This window comes from Rhinatrema bivittatum, chromosome 3 (genome assembly GCF_901001135.1).
Source record: "Rhinatrema bivittatum chromosome 3, aRhiBiv1.1, whole genome shotgun sequence".
NCBI classification, from domain to species: domain Eukaryota; kingdom Metazoa; phylum Chordata; class Amphibia; order Gymnophiona; family Rhinatrematidae; genus Rhinatrema; species Rhinatrema bivittatum.
The window spans coordinates 225,484,654-225,499,024 of record NC_042617.1 but is presented as its reverse complement, the minus strand read 5'-3'; the positions used below and the strand labels follow the sequence as shown (position 1 = coordinate 225,499,024).

At 43.5% G+C, this 14,371-nt stretch overlaps 1 protein-coding gene across 1 annotated transcript in view; it reads right to left on the bottom strand.

The window, feature by feature from the left end:
• Positions 1 to 14,371, bottom strand: part of LOC115087279 (lysosomal-trafficking regulator-like) — a 1,534,685-nt gene that overhangs the window by 369,055 nt on the left and 1,151,259 nt on the right.

Below are 14,371 nucleotides of genomic sequence, written 5' to 3'. Positions count from 1 at the left end.
TTTGAACCCAGCTACACTAACTGCACTAACCACATCCTCTGGCAACAAATTCCAGAGATTTATTGTGCGTTGAGTGAAAAAGAATTTTCTCCGATTAGTCTTAAATGTGCTACTTGCTAATTCATGGAATGCCCCCTAGTCCTTCTATTATTCGAAAGTGTAAATAACCGAGTCACATCTACTCGTTCAAGACCTCTCATGATCTTAAAGACCTCTATCATATCCCCCCTCAGCCGTCTCTTCTCCAAGCTGAACAGCCCCAACCTCTTCAGCCTTTCCTCATAAGGGAGCTGTTCCAGCCCCTTTATCATTTTGGTTACCGGTCCAAGTACAGATCCCTGAGGCACTCTACTGTTTACCCTTTTCCACTGAAAAAATTGACCATTTAATCCTACTTTCTGTTTCCTGTTACCTTCTCCATTGCAACTATATCTTTTTTGAGATGCGGAAACCAGAATTGTACACAGTATTCAAGGTGCGGTCTCACCATGGAGCGATATAGAGGCATTATGACATTTTCTGTTTTATTAACCATTCCCTTCCTAATAATTCCTAACAGTCTGTTTGCTTTTTTTGACTGCTGCAGCACACTGAGCCGACAATTTTAAAGTATTATCCATTATGATGCCTAGATCTTTTTCCTGGGTGGTAGCTCCTAATATGGAACCTAACATCGTGTAACTACAGCAAGGGTTATTTTTCCCTATATGCAACACCTTGCACTTGTACACATTAAATTTCATCTGCCATTTGGATGCCCAATCTTCCAGTCCTGTAATGTATCACAGTCCGCTTGTGATTTAACTACTCTGAATAATTTTGTATCATCTGCAAATTTGATAACCTCACTCGTCGTATTCCTTTCCAGATCATTTATATATATATTGACAAGCACCGGTCCAAGTACAGATCCCTGAGGCACTCCACTGTTTACCCTTTTCCACTGAGAAAATTGACCATTTAATCCTACTCTCTGTTTCCTGTCTTTTAACCAGTTTGTAATCCACGAAAGGACATTGCTTCCTATCCCATGACTTTTTAGTTTTCGTAGAAGCCTCTCATGAGGGACTTTGTCAAATGCCTTCTGGATTATTGGCTTAGTATGCCGCATTTGCTCTGCCCCCCACTGACTTCATCTGGGTGATCAGCTAATGGGACCAGCATGCCGCAGGAGTGGCCCTCAAGTCTTGCTTCTCTCAGGTCCCTCACACCAATGTGGAAGGCCTAACTGCTTTCCATCAGCTATTTGAACTTGCTACTCGTTGCCTGGACCATCTTCGCAGCTCCCCTGAGCTGCGTGGGATTTCCTGCTCTGCTCCCCCACTGACATCATTTGGGTGACCAGCTAAAGGGGCCAGCATGTCTTGACTCTCTCGGCTCCCTCACACCATCATGGGAATCCTAACTGCTTGACATCAGCTGCTTGAACTTGCTGCTCACTGTCTGGAACATCTTTGCAGCACCCCCGATTTCTGTGTGATTTCCTGCTCCACCCCCCCCCCCCCACTGACATCATTTGGGTGACCAGCTAAAGGGCCCAGCATACCAACTGAGTGGCCTTCATGTCTTGACTCTCTCATCTCCCTCATACCAACATGGGAGTCCTAACTGCTTGCCATCAGCTGCCTGAACTTGCTACTCACTGCCTTGAACATCTTTGCAACACCCCTGAGCCATGCGGGATTCCCTGTTCCACCCCCCATTTGTATCATCTGGGCAACCGTCTAAGAGGCCAGTGTGCCACCGGAGACACACGCTGGTACATTGAGCACTGAAAGAGTGTGACAAAGCGGCATTCCATCCTCTGGACTTTTTAAACTTTTTAAATTCTGTGGTTCTCCAATATTTATTACTCATCCTGAGATCCTGAGATTTATCACCATTGTTGGAAATATTTTCCTTTCTTCCATGTGATTTATCTAAAACTATTATAGTTGGTGATTTCAACCTACATGTAGATGTCTCTACTCCACCCCATCCCTATTTTCCTTGAGGCAATGGCCAGCCTAGGCTGGGAGCAACTGAATAATAACCTACACATAAACACGATCATACCCTTGACCTTGTTTTTGTCAATCCTCAATTTGTCTGTATGCCCTCTACACATTTGAAGCTAGAAATGATACCTTAGTCAGATCATTTTCTTACTTCCATGCATTGATTTACTTAACATAGGAATCCTAATGACTCAAATTATGTCTCAAAATTTTTTTAAAAGGAAGAAGGTTGAACCAGATCAGTTTCTTCCAGTCATTCCAAATATAGCTACTTAGAAATTTAACACATTATATTCTATTGCACCAAAAAAGCTTGTTAATCACAATCAAAATTCAGAATGCACCTTGGTTTACTTCTCATTTAAAAAATCTGTTAAGAACGGTGGTTTTAGTGTGCCCATGGGCCTCAGCCCGACCCAGGCCATCCAGGGTCGAACCAAGGGTTGACGGTGGTCCCGCATGGCTGAACACTCTACCCTCTGCCAGGCCGGCAAGCTCCCATGGCCAAACATCCGAGGATGTTGGAAGATGAATGGTCCTCCGACCATTCCGGGCCCTTTCGGACCTGCTGCGAGCAGCATGGAGCAGCAGGCCTGGCCTGAGGTTGAGGGCAGACGGGCCTTGACACTGTGGTTGATGCAACGGCATCACATGGCACGAAGATACTTGGCAGAAGACATGACACCAGGGCTGTGGATACAAGACACCAGGATCGATGCGGACGGCATCGCAGACGAGACACTTGACTAGGTTGATGCAGACGGCATCCAAGACGAGGATACATGGCTGGGATGATGCAGATGGCATCCGAAGCAAGACACATGGCTGGATAAGGCAGACAAAGACACAGGGCATCAAAAGGCTAACACAGGGCAAGGACATTGGCACTGTCTCTCAGGGCACCCTACTCAGGCCACCCGCGGGACTGAGTCGCGGACCACCCTGTCCGTTACGCGCCCTACACAGCCCCAAGGCTGGTCGCGGACCACGACGGGAGCGGGATAGCGCAGGAACACACATCAGGCTTCACGGCTCAGGAGCACAGGACGACCGTCCACCGGCAGCCTAGTCCACCCAGGAATACTGCATCTGTGTTTTTGAACTGCAAAACTCGAGTCTTCATGCTACTTCTCCGTATCCTATTTGTGATATGAAACCATACTGTATGATGATCACTGGTGCTGAGGTGGGCACCCACCTGGACATTAGAGACATTATCTCCATTAGTGAGAACTAAGTCGAGTATAATCTCCCTCCCTCGTGGGTTCCATTACCATTTGTTTGAACAGAGCCCCTTGCAGGGCATCCACTATCTCTCTACTACTGTTAGATTCTGCAGAAGGGATTCTCCAGTCAACATCCAGCAGATTAAAATCTCCAACAATCACCACTTCTCCCTTCTTTCCCATCTTTTGTATGTAAGAACATAAGAAAATGTCATACTGGGTCAGACCAAGGGTCCATCAAGCCCAGCAATCTTGTTTCCAACAGTGGCCAATCCAGGCTATAAGAACCTGGCAAGTACCCAAAAACTAAGTCTATTCCATGTTACCATTGCTAATGGCAGTGGCTATTCTCTAAGTGAACTAGTCTTCAACTAGAGCTTTGTCAAGCTCTTCCATTTGATTTGGAGAGGCCTGTAAACCACTCCAATAGAAACGGAAGCCCCATCATCTTTTTTAGGTCAGCCCACAGTGCTTCTTCTTTGCCCCATCTTCCTTGCAGCTCAGATGCTTGGATATTGCTTCTGACATAAAGAGCCACTCCTCCCCCTTTCCTGTCCTCTCTGTCCTTCCTTAATAATTTGTAGCCCGGTATTGCCGTATTCCAATTAAGATTCTGTGAACCACGTCTCCATGACAGCAACAATGTCCAAGTTTGCCTCAGTCATTAGGGCTTGCAGATCTGGGATTTTATTGACTAAACTACGAGCATTTGTGCTCATATCTTTCTAGCTTTTCTCGTTCTGGTTACAGCTTTTCTTGGATTCCTTTAGTGTCTTATTTAGTTGAATTTTCTTATCCACTTCACCCTTGTTCTGATCTAAACAAAGGAAAATTAAGAGAATCCTCAAACAAGAAAAAGAATGAACATGAGCACAAAAATTCTAAACAGTAATCAATTGTATATACCACAACTATCTATTCTGCCCCAGATGGTCGTTTTTTTGGCTGATTCATTTGCATTCCTGAACAAATTGTCCTTGTGTAAAAAAGCCATTCATGCCAATTGTTTTTTATTTTTCAATTATGATTATCCAGTAAATTCAGGGCCATGCCTAACCACATTTACAAAAATTCTTTAAAACTACCACATCTAGTCTTGACAAGATGATACGCAATAGATAGTTGTGGTATATATAATTGATTACTGTTTAGAATTTTTGTATGAGGATTCTCTTAATTTTCCTTTATTTAGATCAGAACAAGTTGTATAATATAGATTCTTAGTATTTAGTTTCTGAGATATTTTTGTTTTGGATACTTGTTCTGTAATTACAAATGACAAGGCATTCTTCTAATTGTATTGTATTGTAAAAATTCGTAAAAAAAGATTTTAAAAAAATTATGGAATAAACCATTTGAATGCTAAGCAAAAATAAATTAAGACTATAAGTACTTATTATTGTATTATTCGGGATTTTTGGAACTACAGGTGGCGTGCTGAACAAGTGATCAGCTGATATGAAAGAAGTAATCAAGATTTTAAATAATAATTATTTTAATAAATTAATTTTTATTTAAAAATAATTAATTTAAAATCACTACTTTAAAACCAGTTTAAAAACGTGAAAATAATTAACCAAAATAGCCTATATACGGAGGTCTGTGCGGGCCACGTGCATGTTATAAAATCCAGGGTCGGCGTGCGCAGGGGGGTGCACAACTGTACAACCTGCGCGCGCCGAGCTGAGCAGCCTGCCTCCGTTCCCTCCGAGGCCGCTCCAAAATCGGAGCGGCCTCGGAGGGAACTTTTTTCCAGCCTCCCCCACCTTCCCCTCCCTTACCCACCCCCCAGCCCTAACTAAATCCCCCCCCCACCTTGTTGAGAAGTTACGCCTGCCCAAGGCAGGTGAACTTGCGCGCGCTGGCTGGCCAGGCCCCGACACAGGCCGCTGTTCGGGGCACTTGGCCACACCTACGGACCGCAGCTATGCCCCAGGACATACCCCCAGACCGCGGCCCCGTCCCCAGACCACCCATTTTTCGAAGCCCCAGGACATACGCGCATCTTGGGGCTTGTGCACACCGCCGAGCCTATGCAAGATAGGCTCGGCGCACGCAGGGGGAGGCAGGGGTAGTTTTTCAGGGGTTGCGTGTGTATCTTACGTGTGCAACCCTTTGAAAATCTACCCCATATGTTCGCTTACACACGTCATCCGCATGTCGTTGAGCTTTAAATACACGGCTAAGGCGGGACCTTTTCATTTATGTGTGCAAATTATCTGGGGTTCAGGAAGTACACGGACATTTCGGTGGGACAGAATCATCAAAATTTACCGGCTATGGAGTATGCTGCCATACGATGCAAAACGACTGAGTGCGCAGTTGTTAATGAGTGGCTGATTCGGTGAGCTCCCGTTTGATCCATTTTAGCCAACTGGCTGCTGTTGGATGCCAGACACTAAAGAATGCTACTGATGGGCCCAGGACAGCGGAACTCGATGACATCAGGCAGTCAGCATTGCTATTGTTTATTCCATGCTGACCGTTTGGTCTTGGACGCTGAAGGGCGCTACTGTTCACAACTGAGACCGAACGCTCACCATAAAATGAACGCACACTAACAGATTAGGCGACGTCCTCGAATTCGGCCATCCTGGACTGAACAGTACCACCCTACAGCGTCTGGGAGAATATGAAATATCCTGTAACTATTCCCTGCCAGTTATTTGAAACATATTTAAACTTGCGACGAGTGAACCCAGAAGCAAAATAAAAAAGACCAAAACCAGTAAAAATGTTTTCAGCCCGCGGGACCCGCATCGCTCTGCGGAAGTTCTTCTGTCCGACCCGACCTGAAATATTTTGAACCCGATCCGGCCCGTGGGTTTAGGTCAGGCCAGCCCACAAAATGCAGACTTCTGCCTATATAACCTATACGAGGTACGACGATTACTTCTTTAGTTAGTTCAAATTATTCACCCAGATGGCGTATTCAATATAAAAAACAGCGAATAAAATTGACATAAAATGCAGAAGATTTATATCGATTCTCATCTGACATTATAGAATTTTATTGAAATGTTTTGCATTTTGTGTCAAACTTACATTCACCACATTAAATGATGCTGCATAAACAAGCTATAAATTGTGCATGTTTTATTTATTTATTTGAGCTTTTTTCTATGCATAGACATATCACATCGGTTTACATCGAACCAGGTTATATATTACATCGAACAGTAGATACATTGAACAAATGATATTTAAATTACATTTAGCAATTGATATAAATATTAGAGCAAATGATATATATATATTAGATCGAACAGTGGATACATAACCAAAGAAGAAATCGAATATGGGTGGTATCTAACAGGGAGGGGTGGGCGCATATGTGAACAAGGGTCCTAGGTGAGCACATATGTGAACGAGGGTGAAGTCCTTCATCAGTAGCTTAACTTTGGTGCGGACTACAGTGAGAAGCAAGTCTAAAACGAAGAATGCGGGTTGGTTGTTTACCGGGGGAGATAGTATATAGATTGGTGGCGCCTAAAGTCAGGATGCTGAAGAGGATTAGAGCGGGAAATGTTAGAGGGAGGTGGAGTGCTGATGATCAATCAGCATATGATGCTTATGTTGAACAGATATGATGCTTAGCATCAAGATGTTGGCCTGAGTCTGGCCGAAAAAAGTACAGTCCATGAGAGGTTCTCTGTTCTTTAGGGAAATGCTTGTTTGAACAGCCATGTCTTTAGCCTTTTTCTGAAGGTCAGCGGGCAGGGTTCCTGGCAAAGATCTGGGGGAAGGGCGTTCCATTGGGAGGGACCCGCTGTGGAGAAGGCACGTTTCTTTAGAATGGACTTGGCGGGAGGAGCATACAAGGTGCATTTGTATGCTGTTCTGATTGGTCTGGCAGAAGTGTGATGGCGAAGAGGAATTCATGTTTTGTAATAAAAATCGCAGCCCCCTTATAATTTTGCGAACATCCCCGTCAACTTTTTCTGCTTATGGCTTTCAGCCTTGAGTTAACAAAACAGTATATAAAAGTAGTAATGATATATTTTACGTACCTATTATCAGTAGATATGTTATGTAGAAGACAAGCGATATGAGCGTAATGAATCACTTGGAATCACTATTGTAACGCCAAATCTGGAATTTTCCTTTAACACGTGGTTTACGCTGAGTGTGTGAGAGAGAAATAGCAAATGCTTTTTGCCTGTGACTGAGCAAGACAGCGCAAACTGTAGAGATAGGCAACGTAAATGTACTGCTCAATTTATTTAAAGTATATGGGTGTAAATTTAAAAAACAGCATTTTATATGACCTTTTCAAAATAATACTGAAAAATCTGAAAAATGTTTGATTGTTATTTCTGCTGTATATATGCCCCCCTGACTGCTGCGCCCTATAGGTTGGCCTTATGGGAAATCCGACTCTGCCAATGCGTGCACTGGCCCCCGAGGAGCGGGTACCAGACAGGGTCTAAGTCCAAGGCACGACACGAGTCTCAGGAACACGTAGGCAGTAGTCGAAGATGTATGGAACTTGTTGCCAAGTCAGCTAGCTGAGGATGAAGGTGGAGTTTAAATACAATGGTCTGATGATGTCATCAACCGGAGACACCCCGAGGTTCCTGCCGATGAGGCTTCAGAGGAGGACCTGGTGGTGCACGCATGCACCTAGGAAGGCCCAAAGTCGAGGAAGATGGCGGCCAGGCCAGGCCAACATGAGGAGTCCCGGGGAATGCGGCGGTGAAGGCTGGCCCGAGCCGCAAACAGCTCCAGGGAGGGCAGGAGAGCAGTGTAGGAAGTAAGTACACACGGTCGCAGTCGTCTGCGACTGACGGGCATAACACTGCTTTAATCAAGATGACTTAGACAATAGCTACTGCTATTACTGGCATCAGTAGTATGGGTACTTGGCAGGTACTTCTATAGCCTGGATTGGGCATTGTTAGTAACAGGATGCTGGGCTTGATGGACCCTTGGTCTGACCCAGTATGGCAATTTCTTATATTCTTGTTTTCAGATTCCACTGTAAAAGCTAATTATGACTGTAGAGTCATTTTAAGGTGGTAGGTTCACTTTTGGGGAAGGAGGTAAAGCGAAATCTGGTCTATGAGGACATGTCTAACTGTGAGTCCCTAGATTCATTTTTTGAGGAAAAAATTCATAGTTTAAGGGACTCATTTGCTAAAGTGAAGGCAGAGTGCTTGAATATAGGGGTTTCTCTCGACTGTTCAGTTTTGGAAATTGCTGAGGTAGAGAAAATAGAGAAAGTGTCCCCACAGTTAAAGCTTGGTGTGGTGGTTGCTGACATTGGGCCATATTCATTAAGGTCTTTCCCATTTTGTGTCTATGGGAAAAATCCTTCGTGAATCAGATACATTGTTTGTAATAATTTTCGAGAAGGAGATAATTGCAGAGAAGGAGAAAATTTTAGATCATTTGAAATCATCTCTCTAGTGGAGACTAAATCTGTTGGCTAGCAGGGCTTTCAGAGGGTACATATCAGGCTGGGGTTTGAGCAGGCAGAGTTCAGATGCAGTTAGTGTCCAAGCAGGAGGACTGGGTAGGCAGTGAACTGAAAATGTCAGGATCCGAGCAAGAGGGCAAGGCAGGCAGTGAATAGACAAAGTTAAGGCCAGAGACAGTCTGAATCATCAACAAGATAAGTCCAAGGGATGCTGACAGGGGAGGCAAGGTAAGGCAACAGAGGGGAACTAGGCAGGAGCAGGGTATTGGCACAGAAGATAAGGGCTGGAAAAGGAGGCAAAGCCTGGGATCAGAGATAGACTGGAACTGGAGGCAAGGCAGATGTGGGAGACAATGGCTGGAACTGAAGGCCCACAGGAAGTAAGGGTCACAGGGAGGACTGGGCAGGAGAAAACAAGACAAGGATAGACAGAGCAGGACAAGACTAGGACTGGGCAGCACCATGAGAATAGAACATGGATTATACAAACACATGCTAGCTGGTACATACAAATCAAGGCAAGGGAAAATAGACAAGGAGTCCTAAGCAGGCCACAAGGCAAGACAGAGCGAGACTAGGGGGCACGAAGGACACAAGGTAGGTCAACAAGGCAAAGGAAGCCAAGGAGGCCACAGGACAAGGTGAAACAAGAAAGCCACAGGGACCATGCAGTAGCAAAGCAAGCCAAGGTGGGCCAAGGCAAAGATCTAAGGAGACTCGATAAAGAGGCACCGAGTTGTGGGAGAGGCAGGGCTAAATAGGACTGGCCTTGCTGAGTCATGGGATCATCAAGGAGGTGGCTATAGTAGGAGAAAGCATGGCTCCGTGAGGCCAACTGTTGGCAGGAGTCTGCCTAGCAGTCAGGATCATTACATTGAGCTACTGTTATTCTACTTCATCCATTTTCTTCCAATCTGCTAACTCCTCTTCAAGGTATGTTCCCATTTTACTAATACCTGTATTTTTGAAATTAGGACTTTGATCTTTGTATGACATTTCTTCGTCTTGGCCTTTCTATCTGATGATCAGTGGAGATATTTAAAATTCCCTTTCATATTTCCCTATCCTTCCTTTATTTTAATGTACATGTTTAGACCTTTAAGTCTGTCCCAGTATGCTTTAGAATGAAGATCATTGACCATTTTAATAGATTCTCTCTGGATGATTCCAAGTGGTTTATATCCTTTTGAAGATATGGACTATTTATATCATTTTGATGGTATGGTGTCCAGAACTGCACACAGTATTCCAAATGAGGTCTCCCCAAGGATTTATACATATCACCTCCTTTTTCTGTTTATCATTCCTTTCCCTAGGTAGTCAAGCATCTTTCTGGCTTTTCCAGTCACTTTACCTATTTGCCCACCTTAAGATCATCAGATACCATGATCCCCAGATCCAGCACTTCTTTCACCCTTTATATGGTATCTGTCCTTTGGGTTTTTGCACTCTACATTTATAACTCTGCATTTTTTTAGCATTAAATCTTAGCTGCTAGATCCTAGACCAGTGGTTCTCATCTTTTTTCCCATCGTGACACAGTTGATGGACAATGCTCATTAGCATCTACGGCGGAAATAAAAAAAAAAAAAGGGCCACATATTACTTTTATTGTTAAGAATGACAAGGGAAAATTAGAAGTACTCTCTCTGATTCATAAATTATATAGATAATAGAACATAGAAACATAGAAATGACGGCAGAAGACGACCAATCGGCCCATCCAGTCTGCCCAGCAAGCTTCACACTTCTTTTTTCTCATACTTATCTGTTTCTCTTGGCTCTTAAAACATTTGGTTCTATTTCCCTTTCACCCCCACCATTAATGTAGAGAGCAGTGATGGAGCTGCATCCAAGTGAAATATCAAGCTTGATTAGTTAGGGGTAGTAACCGCCACAATAAGCAAGCTACATCCCTGCTTATTTGTTTACCCAGACTATGTTATTCAGCCCTTATTGGTTACTTTTCTTCTCCCCTGCCGTTGAAGCAGAGAGCTCTGCTGGATATTCGTGAAGTATTAGTTTTTCTTCTCCCCTGCCGTTGAAGCAGAGAGCTATGCTGGATATGCATGAAGTATTAGTTTTTCTTCTCCCCTGCCGTTGAAGCAGAGAGCTATGCTGGATATGCATGAAGTATTAGTTTTTCTTCTCCCTTGCCGTTGAAGCAGAGAGCTATGCTGGATATGCGTAAAGTATTCGTTTTACTTCTCCCCTGCCGTTGAAGCAGAGAGCTATGCTGGATATGCGTGAAGTATTAGTTTTTCTTCTCCCCTGCCATTGAAGCAGAGAGTTATGCTGGATATGCGTGAAGTATTAGTTTTTCTTCTCCCCTGCCGTTGAAGCAGAGAGCTATGCTGGATATGCGTGAAGTATTAGTTTTTCTTCTCCCCTGCAGTTGAAGCAGAGAGCTATGCTGGATATGCGTGAAGTATTAGTTTTACTTCTCCCCTGCCGGTGAAGCAGAGAGCTATGCTGGATATGCGTGAAGTATTAGTTTTTCTTCTCCCCTGCCATTGAAGCAGAGAGTTATGCTGGATATGCGTGAAGTATTAGTTTTTCTTCTCCCCTGCCGTTGAAGCAGAGAGCTATGCTGGATATGCGTGAAGTATTAGTTTTTCTTCTCCCCTGCAGTTGAAGCAGAGAGCTATGCTGGATATGCGTGAAGTATTAGTTTTACTTCTCCCCTGCCGGTGAAGCAGAGAGCTATGCTGGATATGCGTGAAGTATTCGTTTTTCTTTTCCCTTGCCGTTGAAGCAGAGAGCTATGCTGGATATGCGTGAAGTATTAGTTTTACTTCTCCCCTGCCGTTGAAGCAGAGAGCTATGCTGGATATGCGTGAAGTATTAGTTTTTGTTTTTTTTTTAATTTATATTTTATTAACTTTTCAAAATAAATATCAAAGTATTTCACTTTGTTCAGAAACATGGCATCACATTCACAATAATTATACATCAGAAATATGTAACAGAAATAATCCCTTATTGTTACCCTTTAGACCACTATCACGGTGGGGGGTGGAGGGAACAGAAGGAATATATAGGAAATTTTTCTAAAACAAATCACAGGCTACCCTGTAATACCTCAATTAACAAAAAGATGAGTTTATCCTTAATTCTCTAGCATCAACTGGGCTCTTTTCGATTGTATAACATCCTTCAACTGTTCTGGCTGAAAAAAAATATAGCTATCTTGGTTGTATTTCACTGCACACTTGCAGGGGAATCTCAGAAAAAATGAAGCGCCTAACGCCAATGTTTCCTGCTTCAACGCCAGAAAGCTTTTTCTTTTCATCTGTGTGGTTTTCGTCAGATCCGGATATATTCTCAATTTTGCACCCATAAATAATGTCGCCATCTTTTTGAAATATGCTCTCATTACATCTGTAAGATCTTTCTCATTATAGAATGTAATCAATAAAGTACTTTTTTCAGTTATTTCAAGTCCCAAAGATTATAGAAACTCCGTCAAATTGGCAAAGTCTCTTGGGATTTCTTGTACATTCTGTCTGTTCTTGCTTGGCAAATGTATACTTTATCTAGGGGTGGGGTTTCTTGAGAAGGAAATTCCAAAATTTCAGTAAAATATCTTTTGATTGTACCATGTGGAAATTCCTCCACTATCCTAGGAAAATTCAGTATATGTAAGTTAAGATGTCTTAACACATTTTCAATTATTTCTATTTTTCTATTGATGTTACCGCAATCTTGAATTATCACATTTTGCACAGATTTCACCTGTTTAATCTCGTTTTCCACTTTTTCACATTTCCCTGATACATTCTGCTTTTGTGTTTCAAAATTTTTATTCAGCAAATCCATTTGTTGAGACAGATTATTAATTTTGTCAGAACAGTCTCCACATGATTTTGCTATGGCTGAAGTTAGGTGCCAGAGAGCGTCCAATGTCACCACCTCAGGCTTGTTCAAGCCTATCATTACTCCGGTGGAAGGATCAGGGGATATTGCAGACCTACCTCCTCGACCTCCTGCCTGCACTTCTCCACCGTCCCGATTGCACTCACCGGGCTGAACCGCCTCTATCTCCTGGAGGCTGATGGCTAGAGAGTCCTGCGGCACTGCTCCCTCCTCCTGCGAGCGATTGATCTCCACTTCGGAGTCCGTCCTCAAGCGCGGGGTCGAAGTCCCTCTATGCTCCGGTGGTGACCTCTCATCAGGTGGGGATAGGGATATTTCATCCGTGGTTAGCTCCGCTCCTCCTTCTGCGGGTCGAACAGCCGGGACACTATTCCCCTGTGAGGGTATTTGGGCGCACTGTAAGATGGTTCTTTGCCCGGGAGGCAGGGTGGTCATGGAGGGGTAGTTCCTCACCCTGACTTTTCTTTTAGATGGCATTAAAAAGCAGGAGAAAATACGTTTACCAGGAAATTTGCCCGCAGCAAACAAACAGTGCTACCGATCAGGGCGCCATCTTGACTCCACCCCCGAAGTATTAGTTTTACTTCTCCCCTGCCGTTGAAGCAGAGAGCTATGCTGGATATGCGTGAAGTATCAGTTTTTCTTCTCCCCTGCTGTTGAAGCAGAGAGCTATGCTGGATATGCGTGAAGTATCAGTTTTTCTTCTCCCCTGCCGTTGAAGCAGAGAGCTATGCTGGATATGTGTGAAGTATTAGTTTTTCTTCTCCCCTGCCGTTGAAGCAGAGAGCTATGCTGGGTATGCATTGAAAGTGAAGTATCAGGCTTATTTGGTTTGGGGTAGTAACCGCCGTAACAAGCCAGCTACTCCCCGCTTTGTGAGTGCAAATCCTTTTTTCCACATTTCCTCTTGCCGTTGAAGCTTAGAGCGATGTTGAAGTCGCAGTAACCGTGTGTATGTTTATTGAATAAGGGTATTATCTCCAGACAGTAGCCGTCATTCTGGCGAACCACCCACTCTTCATTGACATCCTCTTGACTTTATGGATCCACAGTGTTTATCTCACGCCCCTTTGAAGTCCTTCACAGTTCTGGTCTTCACCACTTTCTCCAGAAGGGCATTCCAGGCATCCACCACCCTCTCCGTGAAGAAATACTTACTGACATTGGTTCTGAGTCTTCCTCCCTGGAGCTTCAAATCGTGACCCCTGGTTCTGCCCATACCAGAAAAGCACCACCTTCCAGCACTGAAACAGTAACCACCTTACCTAAGAAAAGGCAACATTGAAAATATTACACCAGGCCTTAAAATTCCAATACTTCTACTAGAAAAATAGAACAAGCCAGGCTGTTATAGAGCCCTACTTAGAGACTTCATATAGCAATCAAAATGGCAGGCCCTCACCTAACAAAGATTAAAGAGACCATAAAACATAAATAGAAACATGCAGATGAAAAATGAACTGGAAACAACAGCAAGCCAGAGCCTCTGTATGCAGTACAACAAAGGAAAAAGAGAAATTACCAGTCCTCATAAAATAAAGCAAGAAATATAAAATCAATAGCAGTAAAACCACACTAATAAAAAGAATAGATTATTTCAAAACAGCTAATGAATGGAATATCCAATAATTAAAAACTCAAATAAAAATTTCTAGACACCAACAAAATATTTCAAAACATCAGGCACAAAGACCCAATAATTAAAAATAAGAATAAAGAAAATGGTCCTCTCTCCTTACCTGGAAACGTTCGCTTTCAAGGTACCCCGAGATTATTGTGAATTGGGGTGGGGAGTTGCTTACAACTTTCTCCTCTCTCTCAGTCATATACAAGCTCTCTCTCTCAGACAGGCT